General features: G+C 34.9%; 1 long non-coding RNA gene across 1 annotated transcript in view; it reads left to right on the plus strand.

Moving 5' to 3' along the window:
- LOC136837532 (uncharacterized) overlaps positions 1–17,867 on the plus strand; it is a 102,030-nt gene extending 84,163 nt beyond the window's left edge. The window contains exon 3 of the long non-coding RNA XR_010852713.1: positions 15,897–17,867. This is a non-coding gene — a long non-coding RNA (uncharacterized lncRNA). The remainder of the gene's footprint in view (positions 1–15,896) is intronic.
- The last annotated feature ends 1,891 nt before the right edge of the window (positions 17,868–19,758 follow it).

Raw genomic sequence — 19,758 nt, forward strand, 5'->3', positions numbered from 1 at the left:
TTACATATGCAAAGCAAATCATATAGTGGGAACATGGCACAAGATTTTGCTGGAGTTCAACTTCATCCTCCACTGACTCTTCCGCTTAACAATTTCATGCCACAAAAAAATGTTTACAAAGGAATAATTTATAGAATACATTTATTTTTATGAGATAGTGCATTAGACGTAAAAAAATAAAATCACCAAGATCTTCACCATCTTAACTGTTTAAAAAGGAATAATTTATAGAATACATTTATTTTTATGAGATGGTGCATTAGACATGAAAAAAAATAAAATCACCAAGATCTTCACCATCTTAACTGTTTGGGTTATCTAGGATTTATTTAATGACCCATGAATGCAAAGGATATTCGATGAGTTGGATTTTAAGGTGATTGGTATCATCAAGAGAACTTCAGCGGAAGACTGGTTTGTCCTGTAGGTTGGTTGCAGGTTAATAGTTTTACATCCGTGACCAATAGGGGAGGGGTAGTAGATGTATTAGGTTGAAGGTATCAGCTTTGTCTGCCGAAAAGTGACCTGAGTAATTTCTTATAGTTTAGGTGTCAAATCAACAATTTTACGTTCTCTGCAGATGGTATACTGAATATATTTCACTTCACCTTTCTGCTAGAAAATAAATATTAAAGAAGGGCAGAAGTCTTGTGGATGTTGTACAGTATGGAAAATCAAAATTTTGAATGTATGAAATGGCTGTTTAAGTAATCCATGGTTATGGGAGTTGAATGTATGATAAAAGTGAAAGTAGGAACGTTTAGGAATACTTTTATTTTCTGCTGTAGAGTGAGCTCAGTTTCGAATACATAAGAAATCTATATGGTGTTAAAAAAAAAAAGGCTAATCAAATTGAATAGGTGGATCCTTTGATAGAAATAAGATCATGCTTTGTTATTGGAAATCAGGCAAACGTGCGATTCTGAGGAAAGAGAATAAAGGCGTAGGAGACGAATGTTGAAAGCTGAATGAATGTTTTTCATTATATTTATTGGCTACATAGGCCTATGTGCATTCTAAAATTCTCTGACATAGCATCAAGATGATTAGTATAGTGAATAGGTTTTGGCATAAATTTTTCTTTGAACACGCTCCCCCCATTATATATATATTTATATATGTATATATTTGTGTGTTTGTATGTATGTATATAGTATGTGTGCATGTATTTATATATGAGTGTGTATGTGTGTTAGAGAGATGTGGTGGTTCTATATTCTTTTCAGTGTGACAGTAAATAAAAAAAAAAAATTTCGATGTGTATTGAAATAACTCTTGCCTTTCATCTCACTGAGCACATTATTGCATCTTTTATCGGATATTAACTTCTACTTGTTAATGAAGCAAAATACTATCTTCTTATTCCTTCCCTCCCGAGACAGTCACTACCTTTGTCGGAAACAGTGTTCGGATCGTCTGTGGACCTTTTAGATTCCGCCCATATCGTGTCCTGGGCGTCTTGCCCGGTTCTTTATCACCTGTATGTTAGGCGTGCTTTATTTGTACATCTTAAATTTATATCTCTGCTAAAGAGCTTTATGAAATATTAGTGGGCATTAGAAGTTTCAAAGGGCTTTATTTATGACGAGCCATGTCTTTTTCTCTGTCAAAAGAGATATGCAATACAAATTTTTATTTGTGTTGCTTTATGGAATTACTGTGGCTGAAGTGTTTTGAAGTTAACGGATTTCCGAATTATTTGTTATACTTCTCTGTGTAGCATACTTTTGTTAACACATGAGGTTTTATACTTATTTGTATTAAATAATTTTGTTATTATTATTATTATTATTATTATTATTATTATTATTATTATTATTATTATTATTATTATTATTAAAGTTCCTTTTTCCCTTTGGTAGAGTTATGTTCTTGTCCGCATTATTGTTAGATTTCATATTATTATCACAATTAGATTGTCATGATATTGGCATAAAGTCACCCTTAGATCATCGGATTATTTTGGCGTAATTGATTGACATTGAACTACTTTTAAAATTACTATATCAAAAATGTTGCAAAAACTGTTAAAACTAGATTTGGACGGCTACCATAGTAATTACCTACGATGTATAATGTTATTCCACGTTCCTATAACTAGTTCTTGTATTATGTTTATTAAGAGTCTTCTGCTTTTCTTCCTAAGTAGAGGATTACATGACGTTCGGAAATTTCAGTTTCGTATGGTTTTAGAGTAACTAAAACTTTGTTCCTTATTTTCGGAGATTGAGTTGAAACCTGATGTGTTATTTTTTTCATGATATACATATATATTTGATTTTAAATCAGGAAAAGGTAAAAACGTTATTAGACGAACAGTGTTACAGCCACTAAGGATGCTAAGGACTTTCGTCTTACATACGCCCTTGTTTTTGTATATCTTTAGCTGCTGTGACCAAATCTTGGTCCTAAAGGGAATACAAAAAGTTTGGGATATCACAGAACGGTCAACGGATTAACATCAAAATCTTCTTATTGGTAATCATCTTTATTCTGTCTTTCAAATCCTTCTGAACATGTTTTATTACTTCGTAATGAAACTACTGTATTTGCAGGAACTTGTTGGAATCCGTTATGATTCAGTTGACTTGGGAGAAGAACCTAAATTTAAGCCAAGGATTATTTTCCTTTGACACTGTAATAAAACATGTCCCAGGATGATTTAAAAGACAGAATAAAGAGGATTACCAATAGGTAGATTTTGATGTTAATCCGTTGACCGTTCTGTGGCCTCCCAACCTTTTTGCATTCCCTTATGGCTTGTACCCACCATATATATATGTGCCCTTGTCTCTGTATATTTTTAGTTGCTGTGACCATGTCTTGGTAGTAAGACGAAAATACTTAGCATCTCAGTTGTTTCACTTTTCCTTCGTGGCTGTAACTTTGTTCATATATATATATATATATATATATATATATATATATATATATATATATATATATATATATATATATATATATATAATATATATATATATATATATATGTATATATATATATATATATATTATATATATATATATATATATATATATATATAATTTTATGTATGTATGTTGATTTTCATAAGAATACTTTTTTTAGGGTTGAATTTTAAGGTTTTTTTGAAGGTCACTGCCAGTTACTTGATTTTAGTTGCAGTGTAAGTAAGTGGACTTCTTTTTTTGTAAGGATGTGGTGACCGTACCACCCACCTTCAGTGAGATGCAATTTGTAGAAGTTGGTGTCCTGGTTGAGTGGACAGCATTTGGTTCACGGTTTTTACTAGGTCCATGGATCACTCCCATTCTGCCGCTCACCAGCCCACTCAACTTTAAGTGGTCACTAGTGTTTGTTAGAATCTGGAAACAAGGGCTTGGGGCTAGCAGCCTCTTCCCTTAAGACTTTCTAGGCAACTGGAGGGCTGTGTCATTTTTGCTCCACCCCCCACCCCCAAGGGAAAATGTCTCATTGAAAAGCTTTTTTGTAGATGGTAGAAATAGGATATACTGAAACCCACTACATAGTTGCTCATTTGATCACAAAAACAAAAAAAATGTATAAAAAGCTTGCATTTGAGTAAAAAAGAAGACTCTTGGTATCATTTTTTATGACTTCCATCACTGAGGAAATTTAATGATGGAAATAAATTTGTATTGTGTTAAAAAAAAACAAATTGGTTAGGCTTTATTTTATACCTGTCCAGGCACTTTCATTCCCCGGTAAGCTGGATATCTCTGCTTATAATGATAATTATAAAAATGTGTAAAGAAAGCCACCTTACATATGCGTCTGTAATTTGAAATAATTAAGGAATGTTGCAAGTAAAGGAGTTTAGTTTAGATCGACATCTTCCGGCATCCGTTACCATGATTCATTAGAAATTGGCTCTTTTGAAATATATTGCCCTTAAAAGAAACCAAGTCCTTTATTTTTCATTTTGCTGGTAGGTGGAAAGATGAATTAGTAATTCAAAATGGTAGTAGTTGGTATGTTATGAACTGAAAAAAGAACGAGAGATGGAAATTCGTAGCCTTTTTCATTTAAGCTGAACTGCACTTAAGACATTATGGAAAAACTACTTATGGTTCGTAAATGAACCCACCCCCAGACACACGAACAGGCAGTTATATAGAATTTCTGGAGTTGGCCAACGAAACCTTCGTTCACCGCTTACCAGTGCTGTGATAATTATGTCGGCAAACAACCCTCTCTCGCCTGCGAGAGTCCAGACGCCTCATATCCTTTGGCTAATTCCTCATGTCGTCCATAACCCATTCCAGTGGACGGAATTGGAGGGGAAGAACGCTTCGAGGCGTGAAAAGCGTGAGGCTCCGGAAAAGCTGGAATGATTACCTAAATGGAGATGGAACCCGCTGGAAGGTCCTCTTAAGTAGTGTCCACTCGTACGGATCCAGTCGTAAATGTGTTGGGAGAGGAAAGGGGGAGTTGGGGAAGGGGACTGGAGGAACCAGGGAGAGTGGGATTATTTGGGAGTTGAAACTAGAGATGGGAGAGAGAATTCTTTGGCTCGTCGAGATGTTATTCAACATCTCTTTCTTTGTTTGTGTATATATATATATATATATATATATATATATATATATATATATATATATATATTATATATATATATATATATATATCACATATATATATATATGTATGTATATACACATTCTATTCACATACGAATAGGATGTTGTTCACAATCTGTTCCTTTGTGGTTAAGGGGAGAGATATATATATATATATATATATATATATATATATATATATATATATATATATATATATATATATATATTATATATATACATTATACAAATACATATATATTATACAAATTCATATATTTTTCATCGTATATTACTTTTGTATCCGTTTATTGTTTATTCATATATTTTTATGAATTTTGGGATGGTAAGTCGCCATCTTGGTAACAAACTCCATATATTAGACTTATTGCTTTGCAGCCCTTTTGGGCAAATCTGATTTTGTTGTGTAAATAACATCAGATAGCTTAAAACCCCATTAATTACCGTATATAAAGTGAGGTGAGGGCACTGACGTCTTACCTTCCTTTTATATGTTTATGCTAGGCTATATATATATATATATATATATATATATATATATATATATATATATATATATATATATATATATATATATATATATATATATATATATATATATATATATATTTATATATATATAACTATATATATTATAAAGAACCTTGTGGAATTTTGGGTTCAAATCCCAGATAATTATGTTGTGTAACAGGCAGATAGCATTAAAACCTTATGAATTTCACTGTACCTGGTAAGTCCCTAGTAGACTGTAGCAGCTTTCTTCCATCTTGCTAGTAAGAGTCTGGAATGTTTCAGCAGAATGACTGGTCTCAGCTAGTAACATCATCCCAAAAATTTTCCTTATCCCTGTCCAGCTGAGGACCAAGGATGATCCGCTTTCCATGTAACCCCACTACTTCTCAAAATCTAGAACGACTTATCTCAGTAACCTAAGGTTTTCTTTATTTGCATTCAGTGTCCAGTTTATTTAACAGTATATATATATATTCTTCTTCACTATATGCACCCTGATATGGATACTGACGTTTTGATATATATATCTGTATATATATACCTTTAGAAATCAAAATATATATATATATTAATCATATATTATGCTCATATATATATACAGAGTATATATATATATATATATATATATATATATATATATATATATATATATATATATATATATATATATATATATATATATATATCATATCCTCAAATAACTAGTATCACCAAGTAAAATACAAGGTCTGGCGCTGATCTCCCGTTTCTTAGGCCGACAGCCAGTTGGGGTACAGGTCCCAATGCCTATGACACGTGGCCAGTGTGTCGCCAGACCCACTGTTTAACTTCCCAGCCTGAGGGCTGGTACCTATTCTCCTACCGAACCTCTTGTCTCAGACCAACATTTACATTAAATCGGTCATTCCTATCTCCATATAACACATGCTTCATTGTGAAAAAAAGCCTTTGATTTTTTACAACAAAATAATTACCAACAACACCGTACAGTACCTTACATATTGCATCCCAGTCAGTTTTCCGTCCATATATGCCGCTTACAGCCTTCCTGTTCTTCCCTTATCGATCCTTATGTCACGTCTTACTTTTTCAGTAATTACTGTGCCATACAGTCATACACATTCTTCTGTATACTAAGTAATGTATGCACCTCTAACACTTGTCACACATCATCCTTACCCTCAACAAAATTTTCAATTTACTTCCGTGATCGGGACTGCAGTCTCTTTAATTGCATCCTCACATTTTAATCTTATATAGCGAGATTGATATGTTTATTAACCTTTCTCCTTGCAATTACATCCTTCCAGCTTAGCTTATTCCTTTCCTTAAGATGCTAAGATGCATCCCAGTACTTTTTTTTCTTTTTTCTTTTATACTCGTTTGTGATCTTTTCTGTCATGCAGCTGCACGTTGAACACGCTGTTTTTTTTCCATTGCTAAATATTCCATTCCCTCATCCTATCATACTATTACTACTACTTCCTAGCCTCCTATATCCACATAATTGTATATTATATGGTCTCATCCTTGAATTTTGTTTACCCATTATATACTACTTCCATTTCAGTTTCCTTAACCATTGTCCATTTTTCATCCATCTACTCACTTTGTGGTCTCGCTTCCTTTTTTTTTGTACTCATTTTCCATAATTACATTTGTAACCACACTTTCACCCGTTCTTCTATGAGTAAAATTTATATGTATTTTTGCTTGAGCTTCAACCAGATAATGATCATGTGCCTCCAGATGCCGCCTCCTCATCTTCACGTCCAACAGCGTACTGCACTATGTGTTCTTAACTAAAACACAGTGTAATGAACATATTTCAGTGCCATTTTTCTATCCCATGAATACTCAAGAGTATTTTTTTTAAACCAGATATTACCAACATCAAATCCCTTTTTTAAGATACTACCGCAGGACTTACTCCATCATTTTCTCTAGGAACTCTGTACCTACCAACTACACCATCTCTTACTCCTGCCTCTGCAGATTAAGTAGCTTGGAATACCAACAATTCGTTTTTCACCTACCCCATCCAGACATTGAATTTATTTTAATTCCCAGATCATTTACTCTTTTTTTTTTTTTATCCTGCCACACTTGATGTTGCTCATACTCCTAGGATTAACAAGACTCTTGAAATGTTTCTCTTGGCCCAGTCTTCTTGACACTAGACAGTATCTGTTTCCTGGGTGCACATCATCTTTCACCGAGTCCAGACACAATCACTTTTTATTTTTTCCAGTGTCACATACCCTTTTTGTTTTGCTAAATACCATAACATCCACCTTTTTCTGCTTATACAAATCAGTCATCATAATTTTAATCACCACAACCACGCTTCTTCAAAAATCTTAGACGCTAATACAGGATGTAGGACTAAAATCCCATGCCCCAGCTCTCCATCATTTTTGGTGGTATATTTTCCCTCCAAGGGCCCTCCATTGTTTTGAGACGTGCTGTATTTTTATCCCAAGCCATTAGCACTGTTGGAAGCAGTATCTAGGTTGTACCACTTACTGCCAAAGCAGTATTTGTCCGTAATGAAGTGCTTGATATGAAGTTGTGTGATTGCCACTGACCTCAAGAGAAGAGGTTCACCTGCCATTTGGAGGGTATTTCCTCTCACCAAGAGGTTTACAACCCTCCACCAGGGGTGCTCCCCTGCCCTGGGTGTATTTCAGGTAATATAAAGCTTCAGAAATTGCATGTGTACCTACATCGTTGGAAGATTTCACAAAGATCATGAGTAACGTCAGTTGTGACACACTCACACACGTGTGTGTATATATATATATATATATATATATATATATATATATATATATATATATATATATATATATATATATATATATAATATATATATACTGTGTATAAATATTATACGTATGTGTGGGGTTGTGTTTATACATAGAAAAATTTTATTTACGTATTTAATAAAAAAGTTTACCTTAGTTTAACCAGACCACTGAGCTGATTAACACCTCTCCTAGGGCTGGCCCGAAGGATTAGACTTATTTTACGTGGCTAAGAACCAATTGGTTACCTAGCAACGGGACCTATAGCTTATTGCGGAATCCGAACCACATTATAGCGAGAAATTAATTTCTATCACAAGAAATAAATTCCTCTAATTCTTCATTGTCCGGTCGGTGACTCGAACTCGGGCCTAGCAGAGTGCAAGCCGAGAACTCTACCGACTCGTCCAACGAGGCACTACGTATTTAATAAGTACTGGCAAAGTCAGACATTTTCTAATCCGTTAGTCTTTCACACATAATTGACACGAAACATCATTAAGAGAACCCTTTCCAACACTAATGTCACCCTTATGGTCATCGGACTGCCATTTGTTAGTTCAGCGTGATCACCCCCTCAGTGACTTAGCATGGGACTTCTTTCGTCACTTAGCCGGTAGAAAATTTCCGAATGGAAGCTGGACAAGATCACTGGATTGTCGTTTTGTGTAGGTTTGAGAGATTGACGTGAGATGTTGAAGCGGTTTGACACTTCACATATTACCACCGAGTTATAGCACCTAATATATATATATATATATATATATATATATATATATATATATATATATATATATATATACATACATAATGGAGCTATGGAAAAGCATTCTGTTTTCTATCCATTTATTAAAATGCCGACGTTTCGTATCGCTTGATACATCTTCCAGGCTGAAATAGCAAACGAAACGCTGGCATTTTAATAAATGGATAGAAAACAATGCTTTTCCATAGCTCCATTATGTCTACTGTCCGAGTGTCTGCTCCCGCCTTCGTGTATATATATATATATATATATATATATATATATATGTATATGTATTTAGATATATACATTTGTGTATTTTTATTTATATATTTGTTTGTACATACTTCTAAATATGCAGAATGTAGGCAGAGATTGTGGCCAAGTCATAAGCTTCGTAAAGTTTTTGATTATCACCCCGTTTCTTTTCCGCTTTTCAAACCGAAAGGATGAAAGCACTTGTGGTATTCGAGCGGTAACATCCTTTCTAGCACGGACGTACTTACGCACAGCATTAGGTTCAAGCGCGAGACCGTCGCCTGCACAACAGCTGTCTTGCAAGTGTCTCGTTGTTGTCCCTAAACAGCGTTTGATATGTGAGGTAATAACCCCCACTGTAGGAATTACCACTTAGCGACGTAATTGACGCCGGGGAAGTTATGGTCGTCCACATAATCCGCAAATGTAATTAACAGTCTCGACAAATGCAATTACTGGCGACTTATCGTCGCACCATCGACAGAAACCCCACCATGCGATGGATATCCTTCGTTATTGTTTCTGTGTAACTAACTGCTCCTTGCTTTCGTTCATTTGCAACGTCACAGAACTTTGATATTTAGGTCGTTCAATTATAATATCTGATCTGTGATCCGTACATAGGAAAGTTGATATGTATAGAAATTAACATATTGAAAGCGACTCTAGATGTTGATTATGATGGCACACCAATATTTTCTCCCCTTTTTTTTGTGTCAAATACCAATTTGTATTTTATTAGCTTTGATTTTCCCGTGAATTATTTCCGGCTCTTATAAATTTTTTTATTTACATAATTTTAATTTCGTAATTTACTACTTACCGGTAATAAGTGTTTTTGCGAGGCTTCTTTGTGAGTAACTTTAGTGTATATTCTCTTTTGGGGTTTTATTTATATTTATAGCAGAAGCGTGACTCATATTTGTGATGTTCATTGAGCAATAATCGTTGAGACGTCTGGGACCCTTATCGGAATGGCAACAGACCTCGTCCTGTTAGGTTTGGGCCAGAAATCAGCCATCGTACGTGCTGCGTTTAGATATTGTACACTTAACAACCGAATGTTATCGAAGTGATAGGGATTGCTTACAAGTTTCATATTTAGCGGAATCTCTCTGGGTTGGATTGGCACGATTGCCGCGAAGAGAGATGCATGATTGGCTGGTCTTCAAATCCACATCATTAATCCTGAGGTGTAAGAGGAGATTTGTTATGGAAACTAAGGTTTCTGTAATTTGTATTGGTTAGACGGACTTCATTGTTAATTCATGTCACTGACCTGCTCAAAGATTAAGTGTTTTCTCCTTGGGAATGTTTTGTAACTCTAAGTCGCTGCATAATGTATGTGATGAAGAATTCGATTTATAAGCATTACTGTAGGATCAAGGTTTTTTCTTTGAACGTTCAAGGACATGCCATTATTATTGTTGGCATTTACAGATGCTTCCAGCATTTGAGGGAAATACAAACTACGAATTCTCGATACTGTTCATTGGGTTAGAACTCAAGAAAAGAAGAATTCTCTTGCTATGGTCATTAGACGCATCAGGTCGCCCTTTCCCAACCCTGGGGTCGCGGCCACCAGTGGGGTAGCCAAGCATTTTTTCTGGGGTCGCCAAGCACTCTTAAGTCTCACAACAACAAAAAGAGTAGCACTTTCTACGATTGAGCCACGAATGGACAAACTTACCAACGAAATCCAGTCCCAAGGTTCCCGTTAAAATCAGTTATCAGTTGATGAGAAACAGTTTTATCTTTAGTTTGCCCTTGTGGAATGTAACGCAAATTTTTCTGATGAAAATGTTCGTATTAAAGTGAATTAAATTTAATCATGTTCATTTTGTCTCTCCTTTTTTCAGCCTTAGAGCACCTCTTTTAAAAAAATTGTATATACTTGTTCTTTGCTTCTACAGCCTACAGTCAGTAATACAGTAACATGCAACACATACTTCATATAGTTATACACACTGCATAAAACCGGTGGGGTCGCGGTTATGCCTGGAGGAGCATGACTGGGGTCACCTGCTGAAAAGGTTGGGAACCTAGTGACTGCATTAGATGATCAGCGCAATAAGAACTAGGAAAAGTTCTAACTGTTAAAGATATGGTGACACCTGAAGCACCTGACGATGATGATGATGATGATAATGCTTAACTCCTCTTGGCGGAAACCGTGCATTGTGATCATGTTCAGTTGTAAGTATTACCTTGTGTATGTCTAGTCTGATCATCAGGCTTGGATGAAACAGCAACCCTTTCACCCAAAACTTCTCAGATAGTGAAATGTGAAGGTGAGATCTAAAGGAAAGGTGGAAAACGAGGTCGCTGTATTTTGAAGGAAGGGGGTCGCTGGTGTTTTTTTCAAAGGTGGAAAACGAGGTCGCTGTATTTTGAAGGAAGGGGGTAGCTGGTGTTTTTTTCTTCCTGATGGTGGACTCAGGTGTGTTTGTTTCATTTTTTTATCCGCCACCTCTTGATCGCTATCGTCGTCGTCATAATAATAATAATAATAATAATAATAATAATAATAATAATAATAATAATAATAATAATAATAATAATAATAATAATAATAATAATAATAGTTTTATTATTATTATTATTATTATTATTATTATTATTATTATTATTATTATTATTATTATTATTATTATTATTATTATTAATCGCCATTCAAGATCGGCGACCTTGTACTCATTATGGCAAATTGTCGGAGATGCAAAATCATTTTTACGAAATGCGTTGACAGATTTTCATTAAAATAAAATTAGGTTATATTGCAAAATAATCTTTCGCGTCATGGTTTCTTAAGCATATACATATGTATGATGTCAACAAAAGCTACATATCAGTTAGTGTGTACTGTTGTACAATTTCATGCAATACTTTGTCATGTTCAAATTTATTTTGCAGTGCGAAACTAAAAACGGCCTGACGATATGCAGTGCGCATACATTAGTTAGCTTAAAAGATATGCAGTAACTTTAAGAATTCTTCTTCACAGAGTATAAATGTCAAGGTAAAACAACTAATTCGCAAAAAAAAAAAGTTTAACACACAAATAGCAATCAGTGTCATGGCTAATTGTATTAGATAAAGGAGACTGCATAAGTTTACTAAGAACAACGTAAAAACTATGAAATTGAAATAAGCTGGTTAGCAAAATATGAAAATGAAACAGGTTAGTGCTATGTATACAGCCATTTTTCAGTGGGGCAGTTGGTGAAAGAGAGTTAAATGATCTGGGTGTCTAAAGATGGGAGTTGTTCAATTGCAGACTCATTAGGTCTGCACACTTCCCCTCTTGAATTTTTAGGAGCCGTGATGATGGTCCCTGGTTTGATAATAACACCTGATGATCGGCGATTACCTCCAAGGGAGATGGTCTGGAATTCTTTAGTTACGTGTGAGGTTTTGAAATAGATTTTTTGCAATTCTTCTTTCTCAACTCTAATTTGCATGAACTTTGTCCAGTCAATAGGTTGGCCTCCGTCATACAAATCCTTAAAAGACAAGTTTGCTGTGACAGAGTTTTCCAGTCTGGTATGTCCTATGATTGACTTCCAGTGATTGGACTTCAGTAACTGTATGATCGTGGAACGTTCATTACCATCTTTACTATAATACTAAGTTCAGAAGGAACAGAGATATTTCCTGTCGCTTGATCGCTCTCTCCATCTTGCTGTGTATAAATTCGGCCTCATTCTGGCCATAGTTTTTTTCAGAAAGTTGTGTGTGATACACCTCACGGACTTGGATTCTTTCGGGAAGATCGAGAACAGTACATGGATGATTTAATTTCTATTTTGTCCTGCACACCCTACAGGAAAAAGGGTTCCGTCTTTTTTTAAAGCATCTTTCAGCTTCCTGTAGGAAATTAAGGAAGGGCGAGGCTATTTCATTAGAACCACGGCCAGCAACTTCCTCATGCCATAGGTTCCAGTGCGAAGTCATTAGACCAAAATTCATAAAATCATGTCAAATCAGTTAAAACCTTATGCCTAAAAAGAGTTTGTAAACAGTCAAGTTATAGCAGGCAAGCCTTCTTTTATAAAAAAAAAAATCTCATTGGGGTTTGGCTTAGGGAAGATAGAGGACTTGTTCTAAATAGAAATAATTCAGTAGCAGATGATCATTGCCAGATGAATATTCCTTGAGTTTCTGTGTATTTTCTCGATCTATCTTCTTCTCCAGGAAATGTTTGTCAAGTTCTTTCTCTGTTTGTCCCTGATAAGTAACCTTTACACATTCCACGCGTCCTTCTTTCGGTCATGAAACTTTAGTTTTTCCATCTTGAACTTGTTTTAGTAGAATGAAAAGAAAAGACACCTTTCATCAAGATTCTCAGCATTATATATCCCTCGCATTTTTGTAACCGTGAAATCTTTCGGCAAATACTGGTTACTGGTATTGCCACGGCAGTAATGAGAGTACATCCTTGGAAATCAAGATCTATGCTTTCTGACAAACTCTCTCAGCCTGTCATCACTTGCTTTGATGTCGCCGTGCTTCCCACCTGTACATGCTCTCTCCCGTACACCTGTCGTGCAAAGCGTTTTCAGACACGTTGATACAGATGTGTCAGTTAGGTTTAATGTGTTTAGGAACATCACTCTATTGACCTGATAATAGTATGTTTCGCAATCCTTACCAGGCAACGGATACTTTATGGTGAAAGACTCGTAACTAGGTTTATGTATTGTGTTTCGTCATAGTTTTAAGACAACCTGTACTTCAATAGTCACAGTCATTCCCACGATCTTACTATGTAATTTTACCACGAAAGATCTCCTCACGTGAGTGGGAATTATAACGAGACCTAAGCTGCATTTGATCAGGCCTATCTCTTTGAGGAAGGGCTGTGGCGTAACGAGGCCCCCTATTTCTGTTCCTTTGCAGCCCTTCGAGCATTCTTTACCGTAATGGGAAACAGAATCCCAGTTGTTATCCTCTGCTGGGAAACAGAATCCCAGTTGTTATCCTTTGCTGGGAAACAGAATCCCAGTTGTTATCCTTTGCTGGGAAACAGAATCCCAGTTGTTATCCTTTGCTGGGAAACAGAATCCCAGTTGTTATTCTCAGCTGGGAAAAAGAATCCCAGTTGTTATCCTTTGCTGCCCTTCCTCAGTGTAATCTTCTGGGACATGAGCAACGTCCGCATTATTGCTTCTAATATGACTGATTGCTGGAAGCGTGATGAATTTGTTTAGAAATGATCAGAACAAAGGACAGTCTTGTACCTATCAAGGGAACATACGGCAAAACTATTTTGCAACCGTACTGTTCGAATATTAGGATGCGTTCATTGTCGTCTTCACTATCACCTTGGCCATTACTTGGAAGTAGGAAGGTTTAATCTGTATCTGAATCGTCACTGACGCCTTCAGGAATATAACGTGCTCGTGGTATGTTACCGTCGTCACAGTTCAGATCACCTTAGCGAAGACTTTCCAGTGGTACGTTATCTTCACTGTCATCACTGTCGATGCGACGATCAACGTCAGTTACTTCTCCAGTCCATCAACTGTGTTGGTTGCTACTACAGTTTAACTGTGAGGCCTTTTTTATCTAATATCTTTCAACGAAACAACTTGAGTCGTCTTTTTCCCATTTCACAAGAACCCTAGTCTTTCCCATTTCACGAAACCCTGGTAGTCTTTGTCCCATTTCAGAACCCTGGTAGTCTTTGTCCCATTTCACAAGAACCCTGGTAGTCTTTGTTCCATTTCACAAAAATCCTGGTAGTCTTTGTCCCATTTCACAAGAACCCTGGTAGTCTTTGTCCCATTTCACAAGAACCCTGGTAGTCTTTGTCCCATTTCACAAGAACCCTGGTAGTCTTTGTCCCATTTCACAAGAACCCTGGAAGTCTTTGTCCCATTTCACAAGAACCCTGGAAGTCTTTGTCCCATTTCACAAGAACCCTGGAAGTCTTTGTCCCATTTCACAAGAACCCTGGTAGAGAAGCCATGATATAAAAGCTTGTAAAAAAAATGAGTTACACAGATAAAGGGTCAGTACAAAATTTAGCCTGCCCAGTTGGTTGAATAGGTAGGACATTTGAGTTTCATTGCTTGAAGATCTAGAAAAAATATATGTACACTCCAGTAAAAATTTTCAGGAATCGGATAATGAAAAAAAAACACAGGGGTCAAAGATGGCAAACTCTAGAAGAACCTCCTTCTGTAAGTCCAGAATACACTGACTAGAGTAAAATATAATCACCTAACGAGTAAACAGTCATCATAAATAACAGTCAGTACTCCATGGAAAAAATGCAGTTCTAAGTTTTGTTTATTTTTGGTAATTTATCGAATGTACATTCGATAAATTGCTAAAGCGTCATTTAGCATGGCAGTTCATATTCGACAGGTTTGCTTCTTGACACGTTGCTGGAATACGTAGTCAGTGATAAGGACACTTGATGCTCAGACTTAAAAAAAAAAAAAAATAAAAACTTGTATTCGACGCTTTACGTTTTACTTTTCTGTATGATCCAGTTTTGTATTCATTTCAGTTATTTTTTGCTTTTATTATTATTATCTCCTTCCGTGCTGCGAGTGTCCCTTGACATTATTATTATTATTGATTTTCTTACACTGCTGCTGTCATTAGTGCTGTAGATTCTTTACTGTCTAACTTAGTACTTAGTCTGAATATCCTGAATACTTTTCATTAACGCAGGTTAATCCCATTGCTTCCTTTATTTTTATACCACATTTTAATACTACTAGTAATTAAGAATGTTTTGAGAGTCACTGTTCAATTTGTTTCTTATTGAACCTTGTGCTCACTGTTGTATTCACATACTGTATTTGTATATGGCTATGAGTTGAAATAAAGTATGTCATCATTATTGAAGTAAAATATATTACTGTTATTGAAATAAAGTATATTATTATTATTATTATTATTATTATTATTATTATTATTATTATTATTATTATTATTATTATTATTATTATTATTATGGTTGTTGTTTTTGTTATTCAGACTGTGAAAAGTATTGTTTTTCCGTCAGTAAAGTGCTTTCCCAGAAAATGAACTATCTTCAGAGGAAAGCAGCTGCAGTTATGATCCTTTCACAGTTTTCTTCCAAGTAATTAACTAATAAGAATCCGTTCGAGTTGCGAAATTGCAGAAATAATAACTAGTATGAATGTGACTTATTCTTGTCACTATTATAAGTATTATCGTCAACATTACTTAAAACTCATGTGTACCTCTTATAGTAACAAACTGGAAACTCATCCTTAAGTGCATCCATTAATAATGATAACCATTTTAAAGTTCATCTAAGGCAACTTTGGTCAGCTACAGCAAAAACTTGTGAATTGCTAGGCTAAAAAATTGGAGTTTGAGAGGATTACCTTCAATTAATTATGTAGGCTTGACTTCTGGTTTAAGGAAGTGCTGTTAGCAACGCATGATGAGTCAAGATTTAGCCGAGAAAGATGTTTTCAGAAATGACCACATCAGAGAATCGTCCAAACATCAGTAGAATTTATAATAGGTTTTGTGTAAACATTGATAACATAAATTGCTCAGCTGTTTAGTATCGATCTTGACAGTAAGATGATGTTGACAGATGTGAATTGTTTGAAGAATTCCTTTTCTTAGACGATCCCGACAACCTGACCCTGTGTCCTTTAGGAAGAAAAATAAGAATATAAATTAATACCCCTGCTGGGTAATTTATTATCTTTGGATATGATACTCATCCAAAATTGACAGAAGTTGATTCTCGTCGTCGATGACCTCTGATATTCTCCTCTCTTCAGAGTCAACGGAAAACAAATGACGTCTTCCCGCAGAGTAGGCACAAAGTTTCTTTCGTAAGATTAACCAGGAGAAAAGTTTCGGATACATTAAAACGTTTAATATCGTAAAACAAATGTGGAAAAGTGACGAGTGATGCCTTGCATCCTTTTGATGAAAAATTATGCCTCCCTAAATACGAAGCTAAACAAGTTCAGTGACGAGAGAAACACTCTTCTGTTTGGTAGAGACTAGAACCGAGAATTCGACAACTTTTCGTATACCGTAATCACTTCAGGTACAGTGGTGAATTCGTATACTGTAATCATTTCAGGTACAGTGGTGAATTTTTACATGCATAGATAAGTCCCACTATCAGGCGGAGGAATATACGCCTTAGATTTCAAGTTTCTTCTCTGTATAATGGGAGGAGGGAGGATGGAGGCAGGTAATCTTTGTAATAACATCTGAGGTCGACTTATGAATAATTGTGAAATCAGGAATTTTAGTATAAAGTTCAGATTAGCAGAAACCGGCCATCTTGGAAACAGTAGTTTGGTTTAGCTCTGTCAAGTGAAATCATATTTGAGTAACAGGCAAAGTTTAGCTTTTTATCAGGTGAAGGGCTACCTGTGGTAATTATAGAATGTATCAGTCTTTTTAAGGATAGGATTGACACGCCCGGTGAAATGAATGTTCCAGGGCAGGGCTAATTAACCCGTTGGTCAAACAAGAGTATTGATAAACATGGCGAATTGAATTTATGTGATTTCCATGACACCATTATGCACTTTTCCTTTAATAGATCAATCCACTTTGTTTTTCCTGATAAGGAAGAGAATGGTAACATTGTCATAATCAAAATTTCGGTTCTGATGCTACATGATCGTGACACTATATGGAAATTACATGAAAACTGAATTATGATTGAAGTGGTCGTTTACCAAACTATCGAAACTATGAAGCATTTTAGTCATCATTGTAACTTGATTTTTTATTATTAACATCTGACTTTGTATTTCTGTAAAAAGAGACAATGTTGGACTTTCATTCTTTCCGTACGTTTGTCGCAAAGCTTAGTTGGTCTCGACTGACTTGACAAACACTGGTGCTTTTCTCTCGGTATTTGCCTGTGGTCATTTCTTTGTGTATCATTTGAGAGACTGTAACATCGGTTATGATCAAAGAATAAAAAATTTTAAATGGTTTTCGTGTTCCCAAAGTCATTTTGGTAATCATGATTTTGTAAGTGTGTTCGGTTGTGGTAGTTATGTAGAAATTAAATTATTATTATTATTATTATTATTATTATTATTATTATTATTATTATTATTATTATTATTATTATTCTTCTTCTTCAAGTAACTTTCTCCGCATCGTTCCGTGCAATGCAAAGGGGGTAGCCGCATTTCCTTCTTTGTTTGCATGGAGAGAGAGAGAGAGAGAGAGAGAGAGAGAGAGAGAGAGAGAGAGAGAGAGAGAGAGAGAGAGAGAGAGAGATGAGCTAATTACAGACTTAATAGTTCATCCAATCCATATGCAAAAGTTCATCACCATTTTTCAAATTCTTCCCCTCGTCACCAGACCTCGTAATAGGGTATACGCAATAAGGCATGTAATAGGGTAGTTTAATTACTTGCATATATAAGAACCCAATTAATACATTTGTTATGCTTGAAGCTATGGTGGTGTTGCCAATTTATCGAATTTATTCTCTTAGCTTGTTTTATGTGCATGTATATATGTATTTATATATGTATATATATATATATATATATATATATATATATATATATATATATATATATATATATAGTATATATAGTATATATATACATGATATATGTATATACGTGTACGTAGATATATATATATATATATATATATATATATATATATATATATATATATATATATAGATGAGAGAGAGAGAGAGAGAGAGAGAGAGAGAGAGAGAGAATGAATGTATATATGTGTACAGTATGTATAGACGCGCACAAATATACTGTATATACATATGTGTATATCTATATATATACTTACGTACATACATATATACATGCATATAAAACAACCTAAGAGAATAAGTTTTATATATATATATATACACACACACATATATACACACACACACAAACACGCACACACACATACATAGAACTGGTGGCTCCTTAAAGGTGTTACTCTTTCGATATTGAGTTAGTATTTTGGGATGAGTAGCATTTCTCTCTCTCTCTCTCTCTCTCTCTCTCTCTCTCTCTCTCTCTCTCTCTATATATATATATATATATATATATATATATATATATATATATATATATATATATATATATATATATATATATATATATGAATGCAGTGACTCAAGATCGTGCATCTCTTAGTTCGAAGATTTACAAAACGATGACCGATCTCACCATACCTTGATATATTATTTCTGAACAGAAGTTTAGCATCATCCATTTTTGCGTAAATGTTTTTTTACAATTCAGTGTACCGCAACCATGTGTGTGTATTTGTGCCTTTACTCTAATTTCCTGATAATTTTTTGAAATTGTTGGTAAGTAATCTTCATGAATATGGTAGTTTATTTTTATGTACGTGGAGGTTGTACGTGGAATGTTCCTCGCCCAGGGAAGCCATAGGGTTGGGTAACTAAGGGCAAGTTGACATACGATACGTGCCCCGACTTGTGAGTTGATTGTAGATGCTATCACTTTCTTAATTATAAAGTTAATTAATCTTATTCTCTGGATGTTTTCTCATCACATGATTGTATTTTGAAATGTATTTTCTTCGTGTGGATATTTTCCTTCTTTGCATTTATGCTTCAATCTGGATTTGTGTGTCGTAGTCTTTTTTTTTGTGTTGCATTCTTCAAGTCACCTCTCTCACTCTCTCTGTAGTTATGTTTTAAGATTTTCTACAAATAAATGTTTGTTTCAAGTTCACTCCTTATTACATGTATGTATGTATGTATGTATGTATGTATGTATGTATGTATGTAATTATGTATGTATGTATGTATGTATGTATGTATGTAATTAATCCCTAAGTTCAAATTGTCCCTTCAGTCATTTTTGCCTGTTGCTTTCTA

The sequence above is a fragment of the Macrobrachium rosenbergii genome, chromosome 59 (assembly GCF_040412425.1).
Source record: "Macrobrachium rosenbergii isolate ZJJX-2024 chromosome 59, ASM4041242v1, whole genome shotgun sequence".
Classification (NCBI taxonomy): domain Eukaryota; kingdom Metazoa; phylum Arthropoda; class Malacostraca; order Decapoda; family Palaemonidae; genus Macrobrachium; species Macrobrachium rosenbergii.